The sequence below is a fragment of the Pristiophorus japonicus genome, unplaced genomic scaffold (assembly GCF_044704955.1).
Source record: "Pristiophorus japonicus isolate sPriJap1 unplaced genomic scaffold, sPriJap1.hap1 HAP1_SCAFFOLD_464, whole genome shotgun sequence".
In the NCBI taxonomy this organism is placed as follows: Eukaryota; Metazoa; Chordata; class Chondrichthyes; family Pristiophoridae; genus Pristiophorus; species Pristiophorus japonicus.
The window spans coordinates 154,032-168,145 of record NW_027254368.1 but is presented as its reverse complement, the minus strand read 5'-3'; the positions used below and the strand labels follow the sequence as shown (position 1 = coordinate 168,145).

Here is a 14,114-nt window from a genome sequence, read left to right as displayed (position 1 = left end):
GGCCGCAGATAGTCAGGTCCTGATGAATTGCGTGACTCTGTCAGATCTTGATGTGATGTTTGGTTCACGTTTCCCATCTGTAAATCCTGTCCTTCTAATATCCTGTAAAAGGAGTTTACAAAGGTCAGCACAGGATAGAAATTGACAGGCAATGCTAGTTTCTATGGCATATTCTTTCCTCTCTTGTTCCCCCAAAGCTGTAAATCCCTGTCCCACTCACTCTCCCTCCCTGCTCGTGCTGAAATCCAAACCCAATCGTAACATCTCCATCATTTCATTCCTCCCTCCCTTTGCTCAGGTTGGGTTCAGTTCTACACCCGCTGCGTGCAGAGTGAGAATAAAATCAATGAGGCAATGATGTTCTCTCCTGGTCACTAGGACCCTGAAGTCTCGCCCACCCTCCGCTCCTGTACCAAGATGGCCGCACATGCACTACAGCCTGTCTCCGGGGAGAAAGTCACTAGCAAGGTGGCCACGCAGGAGCCTTGATCCCTCCCTGTCCAACATGGCGGCCAGTTACCTGGAGCGACGGGGCCTATCACTCCGTTGCAAACTCGGGACCAGTGGGCTCTTATTCGGGGCCTGTGAGCTTTTATTCAGGACCTGAGGCCTTTACCGAGAGTTTATGAAGCTGCTCAGCCCACCCAGGGGTCCAATTACTCCCCTGCACCCACAAGCTCCTACCACCTCGGGGAACCGTCTCTTCCGCCTGAGACCATCTCCACCACTGGCACTGCACATGCTCAGAGTACAGCCCAGTCCTGCGCCTGCGCACTGGGCTCCCGTTGTCATTGATAGGGCACTTTCTGCCGTGCGGGGGACTCTAGGTAACGATTCCGTCATTGAAAACCCTAATTGCTGAGCCAGTCTGGGGAGGGCCAATCAGCCCAAGCATTAAACCACCTCATGGGCAAGGGCCACATAGTTCTGAGCATTCATCCACCGCAGGGTCCCGTCGACCCGAATATTAAACCACCCCTGCCATACAGATATAGAATTTACAGCATAGAAACAGGTCATTCAGCCCAACTGGTCTGTGCCAGTGTTTATACTCCATACGAACCTCTTCTCACTCTAATGATCTTATCCTGTCCCCATATCCCTCTATTCCCTTCTCCCTCATGGATACATCAAGCCTCCCCTTAAATGCTATCTGCTTCAACCACTCCTTGTGGCAACAAGTTCCACATTCTCACCATCCTCTGAGTAAATAAATTGCTCCTAATTCTTTATTTGATCTGTCAGTGACTATCTTATGTTTCTATCTCCTTGTTCTGACTCAGCCATAAGTGGAAACAGTTTATCCACATCAACCCGATCAAACTCCTTCATATCTTTCTGGTCTTTTCTTAGTCTCCCCTTTTCCAGAGAAAGCTCAAGCCCCAGCCCGCTCAATCTTGCCTGCGAGTTGCATCCTCTCAATTCTGGTAAATCTTTTCAGCATTTTCTCCAGTGCATCAATATCCTTTTATAGTGTGAAGCCCAGAACTACTCTCAGTGCTTCAACTGTGTCTAACCAACGTTCAATATAGAGTAAATGTTACCTCTCTGCTTTTGTATTTGTATTCTGTTCTAGAAATGAGCCCAGTATTTTCTTTGCACTGTTTATGGCCTGTCCAAATTGTGTTGCTAATTTTTTGTGTCTTTTTTCCCAGGTCTTTTTATACCTCTCGTTCATTTAATTTCTTCCCTTCTAAGGAATAAGTGGTCTCCTTATTCCTTCTACCAAAATGAACCAGCTCACATTTCACAATGTTGAATTGCATTCCCCATTCCTCTGCCCACTTTGCAAGCCTGTTTATGTCTTCCTGTATTTTGGTGCATTCCCAACACTATTAGTAATACCATCCAATTTGGTGTCATCTTCAAATTCTGACACCATACTCGAAGTTCTGAGTCTAAACCATAATAAACAGCACTGCTCCCAGCAGCACAGATCCCTGTGGGACACCACTTCTCACTTTCCACCAGTCTGAGAAACGTCCTTAAACTTCTACACTCTTATTTCTGTTTTGTAGCAATCTTTCCATCTATTCTGCTACGTGAATATGTACTATATATACTATCGGACTGCTTGACCAACATCCAGCACTGGATGGGTAGAAATTTCCTCCAATTAAATATCGGGAAGACTGAAGCCATTGTCTTTGGTTCATGCCACAACCTCCGGTCCCTTTCCACTGATTCGATCTATCTTGCTGGCAACTGTCTGAGGCTGACCAAGTCTGTTCACAACCTTGGTGTGATATTTGATCACAAATTGTGCTTCCCGTCTCATATCCGTTCTATCACGAATACCGCCCTTCATAATATCGCCCGTCTCTGCCCTAACTCAACTTATCTGCTGCCGAAAGCCTCATCCATCACCTCTAGACTTGACTATTCCGATGCACTCCTGGCTGGCCTACCTAGTTCTACCCTCTATAAAGTTGAGGCCATTCAAAATTCGGTTGCCCGTGGTCCTAACTCTCACCAAGTCCCGTTCTCCCATCATTCCTGTACTTTCTGACCTACATTGGCTCTCAGTTAAGCAACACATCAATTTCAAACTTCTCATCCTTGTTTTCAAATCCCTCCATGGGCTTGCTCCTCCAAAGCTTTGGAATTTCCTCCTGCCCTATAATCCCCCAGATTTCAATACTCCACCTATTCTGGCCTTTTGACCATCACCGATTTTAATTGCTCCACCATTGACGATCGCGCCTTCAGCTGCCTCAGTCCTAAGCTCTGGAATTCCCTACTTAAATCGTTTCACCTCTCCATATAACTTCACTTTACACCTTTTAAGTGTTCTTTAAAACCTACCTAACATGAAGGCACAGCAAGCAATTAGAAAAGCAAATGATATGTTGGCCTTTAATACAAGAGGATTTGAGTACAAGAGTAAAGCCATCCGAATGCAATTATATCGGGCCCTGGGTAAGACCGCACCTGGAGTATTGTGTACAATTTTGGTCTCCTTACCTAAAGAAGGATACACTTGCCATAGAGGGAATATAATGAAGCATAGAAACATAGAAACTAGGAATGCACCACCATTCAATAAGATCATGGCTGATCATTCACCTCAGTACCTCTTTCCTGCTTTCTCTCCATATCCCTTGATCCCTTTAGCCATCAGGGCCATATCTAACTTCCTCTTGAATATATCTAACGAACTGGCATCAACATCTCTCTGCAGTACAGAATTCCAGAGGTTAACACTCTCTGAGTGAAGAAGTTTCTCCTCATCTCGTTCCTAATTGGCTTTCCCCTTATCCTTAGACTGTGACCCCTGGTTCTGGACTTCCCAACATCGGAAACATTCTTCCTGCATCTAACCTGTCCAGTCCCGTCAGAATTTTATATGTTTCTGTGCGATCCCCTCTCATTCTTCTAAACTCCAGTGAATGCAGGCCCAGTCGATCCAGTCTCTCCTCATATGTCAGTCCCGCCATCCCAGGAATCAATCTGGTGAACCTTTGCTGCACTCCCTCAATAGCAAGAACGTCCTTGCTCAGATTAGGAGGACAAAAAACTGAACACAATATTCCAGGTGAGGCATCACCAAGGCCCTGTACAACTGCATTAATACCTCCCTGCTCCTATACTCAAATACCCTAGCTATGAAGGCCAATATGTCATTTGCCTTCGTCTCCACCTGCTGTACCTGCATGCCAACTTTCAATGACTAATGTACCATGACACCCAGGTCTCGTTGTACCTCCCCTTTTCCTAATCTGCCGCCATTCAGATAATATTCTGCCTTCATGTTTTTGTCACCAAAGTGGATAACCTCACATTTATTCACATTATACTGCATCTGCCATGCATTTGGCCACTCACCTAACCTGTCCAAGTTACCCTGCAGCCTCGTAGCATCCTCCTCACAGCTCACATCGCCACCCAGCTTAGTGTCGTCTGCAAACTTGGAGATATTACACTCAATTCCTTCATCTAAATCATTCATGTATATTGTAAATAGCTGGGGTCCCAGCACTGAGCCCTGTGGCACCCCACTAGTCACTGCCTGCCATTCTGAGAAGGACCCGTTTATCCCTACTCTCTGCTTCCTGTCTGCCAACCAGTTCTCTATCCACGTCAATACATTACCCCCAATACCATGTGCTTTAATTTTGCACACTAATCTCTTGTGTGGGACCTTGTCAAAAGCCTTTTGAAAGTCCAAATATACCACATCCACTGGTTCTCCCTTGTCCACTCTAGTAGTTACATCCTCAAAAAATTCTAGAAGATTTTTCAAGCATGATTTCCCTTTCATAAATCCATGCTGACTTGAACCAATCCTGTCAATGCTTTCCAAATGCGCTGCTATTTCATCTTTGATAATTGATTCCAACATTTTCCCCACTACTGATGTCAGGCTAACCGCTGTATAATTCCCCGTTTTCTCTCTCCGTCCTTTTTAAAAAAGTAGTCTTACATTAGCTACCCTCCAGTCCATAGGAACTGATCCAGAGTCGATAGACTGTTGGAAAATGATCACCAATGCATCCGCTATTTCTAGGGCCTCTTCCTTAAGTACTCTGGGATGCAGACTATCAGGCTCTGGGGATTTATCAGCCTTCAATCCCATCAATTTTCCTAACACAATTTCCTGACTAATAAGGATTTCCTTCAGTTCTTCCTTCTCACTAGACCCTCGGTTCCCTCGTGTTTCCGGAAGGTTATGTGCTCATATGTGTCTTCTTTCATGAAACAGAACCAAAATATTTGTTCAATTGGTCTGCCATTTCCTTGTTCCCCATTATAAATTTACCTGAAGGCTCGCCAGACTGATTCCTGGGTAGGGGGATTTACCTATGAGGAGAGATTGAGTAGACTCGGCCTATATTCTTACAGGGCTTGATAGGGTAGATGCAGGGAGGATGTTTCCCCTGGCTGGGGAGTCTAGAACCAGGGGTCACAGTCTCAGAATAAAGGGTCAGCCATTTAGGACTGAGATGAGGAGAAATTTCTTCACTCAGAGGGTGTTGAATCTTTGGAATTCTCTACCCCAGAGAGCTTTGGAACCTCAGTTGTTGAGTATATTGAAGACAGAGATCAATAGATTTTTGGATATTAAGTGAATCAATGGATATGGGGATAGTGGAGGAAAGTGGAGTTGAGGTAGAAGACCAGCCATGATCTTACTGAAAGGCAGAGCAGGCTCGAGGGGCCAAATGGCCTCTCCTGCTCCAATTTCTTATGTTCTCCTCGCCCAATCTCATGTGCCCTGACATCTCTTGGGCTTCAGGGTCCCAGTGACTAGCAGAGAAACAACAAATTAGAACCATAGAATGGTTACAGCACAAAGAAGGCCATTCGGCCCGTCGAGCCTATGCCGACTCTCAATTAGTCCCTCTTCCCCGCCTGTAAATTATTTTCCATCAGATATTTATCCAACTCCCTTTTGAAAGATAAGATTGAGTCTGCCTCCACCACCCTTTCAGGCTCTGCATTCCCGATCTGAACCACTCGCTGCATAAAAAAAGTTTTTTCTTAGGTCACCTTTGGTTCTTTTGTTAATCACCTTACTCTATATGTCTTCTGGTTCTCGACCCTTCTGCCAATGGGAACAGTTTCCCTCTAGCTACATGTCCAGACCCCTCATGATTTTGAAAACCTCGATCAAATCTCCTCTCCATCGTCTCAGCTTCAATGAGAACAATCCCAGCTTCTCCAGTCTATCCATGTAACTGAAGGCCCTCATTCCTGGAATCATCTCATAAATCTTTTCTGCACCTTGTCTAAGGCCTTCACAGCCTTCCTAAAGTGCGGTGCCCAGAATTGGACACAAAACTCCAGTTGGGGGCCGAACCAGTGTTTTATACAGGTTCATCATAATTTCCACACTCATGTTCAGGATCTTGTAAGCCTTTTTAATTGCTTTCTCAAACTGCCTTGCCACCATCAACAATTTAGGCACATTTACTCCCAGGTCTCTCTCTTCGTGCACCCCTTTCAGGATTGCACCATTTAGTTTATATGTCCTCTCCTCATTCTTTCTACCTCATCCATTATACTACTAGGCGTATTCTATAGACCAGCAAATAGTGGGAAAGATATGGGCTACAGGGAAAGGGCAGGGGAGTGGGCTGAGCTGAGAGTCGGCACAGGCTCGGCGGGCTGAATGACCTTCTTCTGTGCTGTAACGATTCTATGATTCTAAAGGGCCATTAATGGCCTCTTTAAACATCGATTGAGACAGACAGACTTGCATTTATATAGCGGCTTTCATGATCACTGGACGTTCCAAAGTGCTTGCACCCAATTTTCAAGTGCAGTCACTGATATAAAGTGGGAAATGCAGCAGCCAATATCTACAATATAAGAATGACTAGATAATCTGTTTTAATGATGTTGATTGAGCGATGAATATTGGCCAGGGAACCAGGGATAACTCCCCTGCTCATCTTCAAAATTGTGTCATGAAATTTTTTACGTCCACCTGAGAGAGCAGAAAGGACCTTGGTTTAACATCTCATCCAAAAGACGGCACCTCCGACAGAGCAGCACTCCCTCAGCACTGCACTAGAGAGTCAGCCTAGATTTTGTGTTCAAGTCTCTGGAGTGTGACTTCAACCCACAACCTTCTGACTCAGGTGTGAGAGTGCTACCCACTGAGCCACGGCTGGCTCGCACACACACGGGAGGGGAGGAAAGAGAAAAAGACCAACACATATTCCAATATTTGAACGAAAGCTAGCCTGTGGGACCCACCAACTGAATCATATCTATATCCTCTCAGCTGGTGAATAGTGTGTTGGGACAAAGAGATGCTCAAGAAACCAGAGGGCTTTCTTGACTGTTTCTATCCTCCCACCCAATATCATGTTGCTTTCTCAAAAGTTGCTCTATTTTTATTTAAAAAAAGATTAATTTTTTTTCGGGGGGGGGGGGGTTTGCAAATAGCCAAACAACCCATCAGCAGAAACTTTAAAAATGTTGTCTCTTGTCGCTCTTTCCCAGCACTGGGGTAGTGAAGCTGATTTTCATGCCCAGCTGCCGCACAGGTTGGTTGAAATGACGATCAGTAATGGTGGCTAGGCTACCCACAAACCCCCGCGCTACAGAAAGCGCTCCGGCCCCCGCGCTGAGTTGTGGCTGACACCGCGCAAGCGCCCCCTGCACCCCCGACAACGCCACACACACAAGCGCCCGGCCCGTACCGCGCATGCTCGGCACAAACACCACCCGAGAGCCCGGATCACCGGCGGAAAGTGAGTTTTATGAGGGTTTTAAAAAATAAATAACGGAGTGAAGCGCGGGCGGGGAAATAAATAAAATACAAACCGCAGAGTCCGAGCGACCCCCGGCACCGAGCGCAGAGTCCGGGCAACCCCCGGCACCGAACGCAGAGTCCGGGCAACCCCCGGCACCGAGCGCAGAGTCCGAGCGTCCCCCGGCACCGAGCGTCCCCCGGCACCGAGCGCAGAGTCCGGGCAACCCCCGGCACCGAGCACAGAGTCCGGGCAACCCCCGGCACCGAGCGCAGAGTCCGGGCAACCCCCGGCACCGAGCGCAGAGTCCGGGCGCCCTCCGGCACCGAGCGCAGAGTCCGAGAGCTCCCCGGCACCGAGTCCGAGCGCAGAGTCCGAGCAACCCCCGGCATCGAACGCAGAGTCCGAGCAACCCCCGGCATCACCCCCGGCATCGAACGCAGAGTCCGAGCAACCCCCGGCATCGAACGCAGAGTCCGAGCAACCCCCGGCATCGAACGCAGAGTCCGGGCAACCCCCGGCATCGAACGCAGAGTCCGGGCAACCCCCGGCATCGAACGCAGAGTCCGGGCAACCCCCGGCACCGAGCGCAGAGACCGAGCGCAGAGTCCAAGCACCCCCGGCACCGAGTCCGAGCGCAGAGTGATCGTAGTACTTTGCTTATAATTATTTGTGTGCTGCCCCATTGTTTAATATCTGCCGGAACTCACATTGCAATCCAGTTACAGTTCCATGTTGTGAGTGTGTGGGTGTGTCTGGTACGGTGGGTGTGACAGTCACTGTGTGTGTGAGTGGCACTGATGTATAGTTCCAGTATCTGACACATGAATCGGAATGTTCAACTACTTACAATTATAGAATCCCACAACACAAATGGCCCATTGTGTCTGTGCGGCTCTTTGAAAGAGCTTTCCAATTAGTCCCACTCCTCTTTCCCCACAGCCTTGAATTTATTTCCTTTTCAAGTGTATTTCCAATTCCCTTTTTAAAATTACTATGGAATCTGCTTGCTCCACGCTGTCATTCATGCATTCCTGATCATCACAAGTCATTGTGGAACATCATCAACATTGGCAGTCCCTCGGAATCGAGGAAGACTTGCTTCCACTCTTAGAATGAGTCCTTAGGTGGCTGAATAGTCCAATACGAGAACCACAGTCCCTGTCACAGTCGTTAAGGGTAAGGGAGGGTGCGACAGATTTGCTGCATGTTCTTTCCGCTGCCTGCGCTTGTCTTCTGCATGCAATCGGCAATGAGACTCAAGGCACTCCGCGCTCTCCCAGATGCATTTCCTCCACTTAGGGCGGTCTTTGGCCAGGGACTCCCAAGTGTCAGTGGGGATGTTGCACTTTATCAGGGAGGCTTTGAGGGTGTCCTTGTAGCATTTCCTCTATCCACCTTTGGCTCATTTGCCATGAAGGAGTTCCAAGTAGAGCGCTTGCTTTCAGAGTCTCGTGTCTGGCATGCGGACAATGTGGCCTGCTTAGCGGAGCTGATCAAGTGTGGTCAGTGCTTCAATGCTAGGGATGTTGGCCTGGACGAGGATACTGATGTCAGTGTGCCTGTCCTACCAGGGAATTTGTAGGATCTTGCGGAGGCATCGTTGGTGGTATTTCTCCAGCGACTTGAGGTGTCGACTGTACATGGTCCATGTCTCTGAGCCAACAGAGGGACCTTGGAATGCATGTCCACAGATCCCCAAAGATAGCAGGACAGGTAGATAAGGTTGTTAAGAAGGCATATGGAATACTTGCCTTCATTCACTGAGGCATTGAATGCAAGAGCAGGGAGATTACGCTTGAACTGCATAAAGCACGAGTTATGCCACAGCTGGAGTACTGTGTACATTACAGGAAAGATGTGACTGCACTAGAGAGGGTGCAGAGGACATTTACGAGGATGTTGCCTGGACTGGAGAATTTTAGCTATGACAAAAGATTCGATAGGCTGGGGGTTGTTTACTTTGGAACAGAGGAGACTGAGGGGAGACCATATTGAGGTGTATCGAATTATGAGGGGTCTAGATAGAGTGGATAGGAAGGGCCTATTTCCCTTAGAGGGGTCAACAATCAGGGGGCGTCGATTTAACTCAATTCCTTGCAGGTTTAGAGAGGATTTGAGTGGGAAATGCTTCACCCAGAGGGTGGTGGGGATCTGGAACTCACTGCCTGAAACGGTGGTAGAGGCAGAAACTCTCATCACATTTAAAAATACTTGAATATGTATTTGAAGTGGCGTAGCCTTTAAACATATGTACCAAGAGCTGGAGCGTGGGATTAGGCTGGATAGCGCTTTGTCGGCCGGCACGGACACGATGGGCTGAATGGCCTCCTGCCTTACTGTACATTTCTGAGATTCACTGTTAAAACCAATCCCCACGCTCCTTCAAGATTTGTGTATGTGACCCCCAGGTCTCTGTTCCTGCACCCCATTTAAAATTGGACCATTTAGTTTATATTGCCTCTGCTCATTCTTTCTTCCAAAATGCATCACTTCACACGTCTCTGTTTACAATTTTATCCGCCCTGTATCTGCTCATTTCACCAGCCTGTCGATGGCCTCCTGAAGTCTTTTACTAACCTCCTCACTGTTTGTGTTTTATTTATTTCAGGAGGAAGCTTGTCGGAAGAGGAGGTAGGACATGTTCTTTACTGAAACTCTGCAGTTTGGTAAAAGTGTTTATGGTCAATTTATAACATCAACTGTGTAATATTTACAGGATTAGTGAGGACTATCTCAAGCTGTCAGTAGCAGAAGACACCCTACCTATCAGAAAGTTCAATGGCACTTTACAATACACAATGTGGAGAGACATGATAGACGACATTAACCCCAGTAAATCTCCTATATTTCTTTTCCTGCTTTATATCATAGGTGGTCCCTTGAACGAGGATGACTTGCTTCCACGAGTTCACAGGTGTTTCGATAAAGGACCCGATGTTCCAGTCCTGAACTCCAATTGAGTGGGTGGAAGATACCTGGGCTTGGATTTTTTTTTTAAACGTGTGGTGACCGTTGCACATCAGCCACCACACGGGCTTGACAGAGCCAGGCCTTTATCCAGAGGCAAGGATTAACCAGGACTGGAGACCTGCTCTGCTGCACGGACCTAGTGCGCGCACATATCGCAGTGTGGGCTGACCTGTGCTACTACTGGGCCCTCGGCTCTTCTGGGCCCCGTACCCTCATCTGTCGCACCTCCGCCATGATCTCTCGCCGCTCCTCCGCCATAAACGTTCACCGCATCTCGCCACAAACTCTCACTACTCATCCGTCCCCACCTTCCCACTCCTCTGTACCTGGGTCCTGCCAATGTTCCTGCCCACGTGCCAAAATGGCAACCAGGATTTTGATGACGTCACCCAGTCGCCCATCTCAAAATCATTGCATACTTGGAGCAGCTCGCACTGGAGGTTGGAGTGGTCCAGCTCTTATACTTGCTGACCTGCGGAGCTGTTCTCTCGCAGGCTGGAGGCCACAATGTCCCAGGCCCACCGCTCCAGCTCTTATACTTGCCGACCTGTTCTCTCGCATTTCTCAATCCAGATGAGTTAGGCCTAAACCGACTTCCAGACCCTGGATTAAAAGATCGCTGATGTCCGTGTCTAGTCTGGAAGTCAGGAGTCTTTGCATTGGATAAGGGAGGGCTTGGGATGATCTTACTGAAGTATTCAAGATCCTTAGCCACAGAGAGAAGATAAACATCCAGAGGTTTAACACAGTCAGAGTCGACAACAAAGTAGCGATAGTCTCGAACTCAGAGAATGGCGGGAAAATATAGCGGAGGGAGGGGGAAGGAGATAGGATGGTGGGGGGGGGGAAGGAAATAGGATGGTGGGGGGGGGGGGGGGAAGGAGATAGGATGGTGGGAGAGGGGGAAGGAGATAGGATGGTGGGAGAGGGGGAAGGAGATAGGATGGTGGGAGAGGGGGAAGGAGATAGGATGGTGGGAGAGGGGGAAGGAGATAGGATGGTGGGAGAGGGGGAAGGAGATAGGATGGTGGGAGAGGGGGAAGGAGATAGGATGGTGGGAGAGGGGGAAGGAGATAGGATGGTGGGAGAGGGGGAAGGAGATAGGATGGTGGGGTGGGGGTTGTGGAGCAGAGGGGCAAAGTGGAGGAGCAGCCAGCAGCGGGCAGGACAATTCCTGCACCTCCCGGCCACAGAGAAACTGTTACACAGAGAATAAATAGAAAGAACCTGTTTTTATATCCGACCTTTCACGACCTCGGGACGTCCCGAAGCTCTTTACAGAAAATGAAGAGTTTTTAAAGTGTAGTCACTGTTGTAATTTAAGGAACACCACAACTAATTTGTGCACAGCAAGCTCCCACAAGCAGCAAAGTGATAATGACCAGATAACCAGTTTTCATGATGTTGGTTGATGGATAAATATTGTCCAGGACACCGGACGGAACTAATTCATTGCATCATTCCCTCTGGAGGCTTCCAGCAGTCCTTTTAAGGGCCATTCTACAGATTGTTCCACTGGGCGGGACTTGCACAGCTCACGCACCGACCAATGGAAGACCAAGATTGCACGGGGGTCCCATGTACATTCTGGGATCCGGTTTGCATAAACTAATGCGGCTTCCCCCATGTTTAGTGCGGGAATGCTGGATTCCTATTTCGCGGCTGTGGCATAATTTCCCGGCGGCCCTTAGTGGGAACCACCTTTGTCTCGTTACTGCTCTGTTTACGGTGTAAATCCGGACAATAATGAAACGTAAATCACTCCCAACTACTTTATGCAAAGGGCATGGGAAGTAATACATTGTGAGAAGTGGTTTGAGATATTTGTCAGGAACATTGGAAATGTAAGTTTCTCCTTCAGATGTAATTACAGTGTGTTTATTTCCATCGCATTCCTTATACTGGACGCTGTCTTACCTGTGAAATATTTTATTCACAACACTACTTTCCTTGTGGCCTTTGGAAACAGCTGCCCCCCCCCTCTCTCCCCTCCCCTGCTCTCTCGCCCCCCTCCCTCCCTCTCCCCCCCTCTCCCCTCCCCTCCCCCCCTCTCCCCTCCCCTCCCCTCCCCTCCCCCCCTCTCCCCTCCCCTCCCCCTCTCCCCCGCTCTCCCCTCCCTCTCCCACCTGCTCTTTCTCCCCCTCTTCTCTCTCTCCACCTCTTCTCTCTCTCCACCCTCCCCACTTTCTCTCCCTCCTGCTCTCTCTCCCCCTCCTCCCCGCTCTCTGTCCCCCACTTTTCCTCCACCCGCGCTCTCCCTCCCCGCCCCCCCAACCACCCGCTCTCTTTCCCCTCCCTTCCCCGCTCTCTCTCCGCCTCCCCCCACGCGAAGGCAGATTATCTTCTTAATGGCGACAGATTAGGAAAAGGGGAGTTGCAACGAGACCTGGATGTCATGGTACATCAGTCATTGAAAGTTGGTATACAGGTACAGCAGGTGGTGAAGAAGGCAAATGGTATGTTGGCCTTCATAGCTAGTGGATTTGAGTATAGGAGCAGGGAGATCTTACTGCAGTTGTACAGGGCCTTAGTGAGGCCTCATCTGGAATATTGTGTTCAGTTTTTGTCTCCTAAGCTGAGGAAGGATGTTCTTGCTATTGAGGGAGTGCAGCGATTGATCCAAATTGATTCCAGGGATGGCTGGATTGACATATGAGGAGAGACTGGATCAATTGGGCCTGTATTCACTGGAGTTTAGAAGGATGAGAGGGGATCTCATAGAAATATATAACATTCTGATAGGACTGGACAGGTTAGATGCAGGAAGAATGTTCCCGATGCTGGGGAAGTCCAAAACCAGGGGACACAGTCTAAGGATAAGGGGTAAGCCATTTAGGACTGAAATGAGGAGATACGTCTTCACTCAGAGAGTTGTTAACCTGTGGAATTCTCTACCGCAGAGAGTTGTTGATGCCAGTTCATTGGATATATTCAAGAGGGAGTTAGATATGGCCCTCACGGCTAAAGGGATCAAGGGGTATGGAGAGAAAGCAGGAAAGGGTACGGAGGTGAATAATCAGCCATGATCTTATTGAATGGTGGTGCAGGCTCGAAGGGCCGAATGGCCTACTCCTGCACCTAATTTCTATCCCGCTCTCTCCAGTGGTTTTCGGGTCTTTATCTCCGGGCGCTGATTCGGGCCCGAAATCGACGTAAATCGCCCCCCAGGACGTAAACCCGAGAGCAGGAGCTGATTCTATGATCACAACCCAGAGCCCGAGTGGGCACTTTAAACAGGAAAGTGTTTGAATAAATCACAGCAAGACACTGAATCACTGACTGTTGTATTTTAACTTTCCCCAAGCTCCAGCCTCGATGACTCTGGATCCGAACACAGCGAATCCCCGGCTCATCCTGTCTGAGGACCGGACCCGTGTGAGACATGGAGACAAACAGCAGCCGCTCCCTGACACCCTGGAGAGGTTTGATCCCTGGGGCTGTGTCCTGGGATCAGAGGTGGAGGTGTGGAACAAGGTGGGGTCTGGGAGTGGTCCGAGAGTCTGCCGGGAGAAAAGGGCTATTCACCCCGAGCACAGAGACCGGATACTGGATCGTGGGGCTGGATCCCGGAAAAGGCGATTTTGCCGGCACCTCCCCCTCACTAACCCACCTCACCCAGAGTGTGAAGCCCCTGATGATCAGGGTGTACCTGGACTATGAGGGCGGACAGGTGTCATTTTACAATGCAGACAACTTGTCCCATCATGTCCCATCTCCACACTTTCACTGAGAGAACCTTTCCCTACTTCTCCCCGGGGCTGAATGATGGCGGGAAAAACTCCGCACCACTGACAATCTGTGGGGTTGAAGGTCACCAACAGGCCCATCCCAAAATTTCAACCTGCCACCTGCTGGCCGTTGGTCCCAGTCACAGGTGGTGCGGGGAGGGAGCTGGGGAGCGAGGGAGCGAGGGAGAGAAAGCGCGTGCGCGGAGGGGGG

General features: G+C 49.0%; 1 protein-coding gene across 12 annotated transcripts in view; it reads left to right on the top strand.

Moving 5' to 3' along the window:
• LOC139252394 (zinc finger protein 239-like) overlaps positions 1-14,114 on the top strand; it is a 281,958-nt gene that overhangs the window by 195,560 nt on the left and 72,284 nt on the right. The window contains exons 3-4 of one of the 12 annotated variants that reach the window (XR_011591457.1): positions 9,814-9,836; positions 13,480-13,799. The exons of the other annotated variants lie outside the window; for them this stretch is intronic. The gene's annotated coding sequence lies outside the window, so the exon portion shown is untranslated. Of the gene's footprint in view, positions 1-9,813; positions 9,837-13,479; positions 13,800-14,114 lie in introns of those variants that run through there. 12 annotated transcript variants of the gene reach the window in all.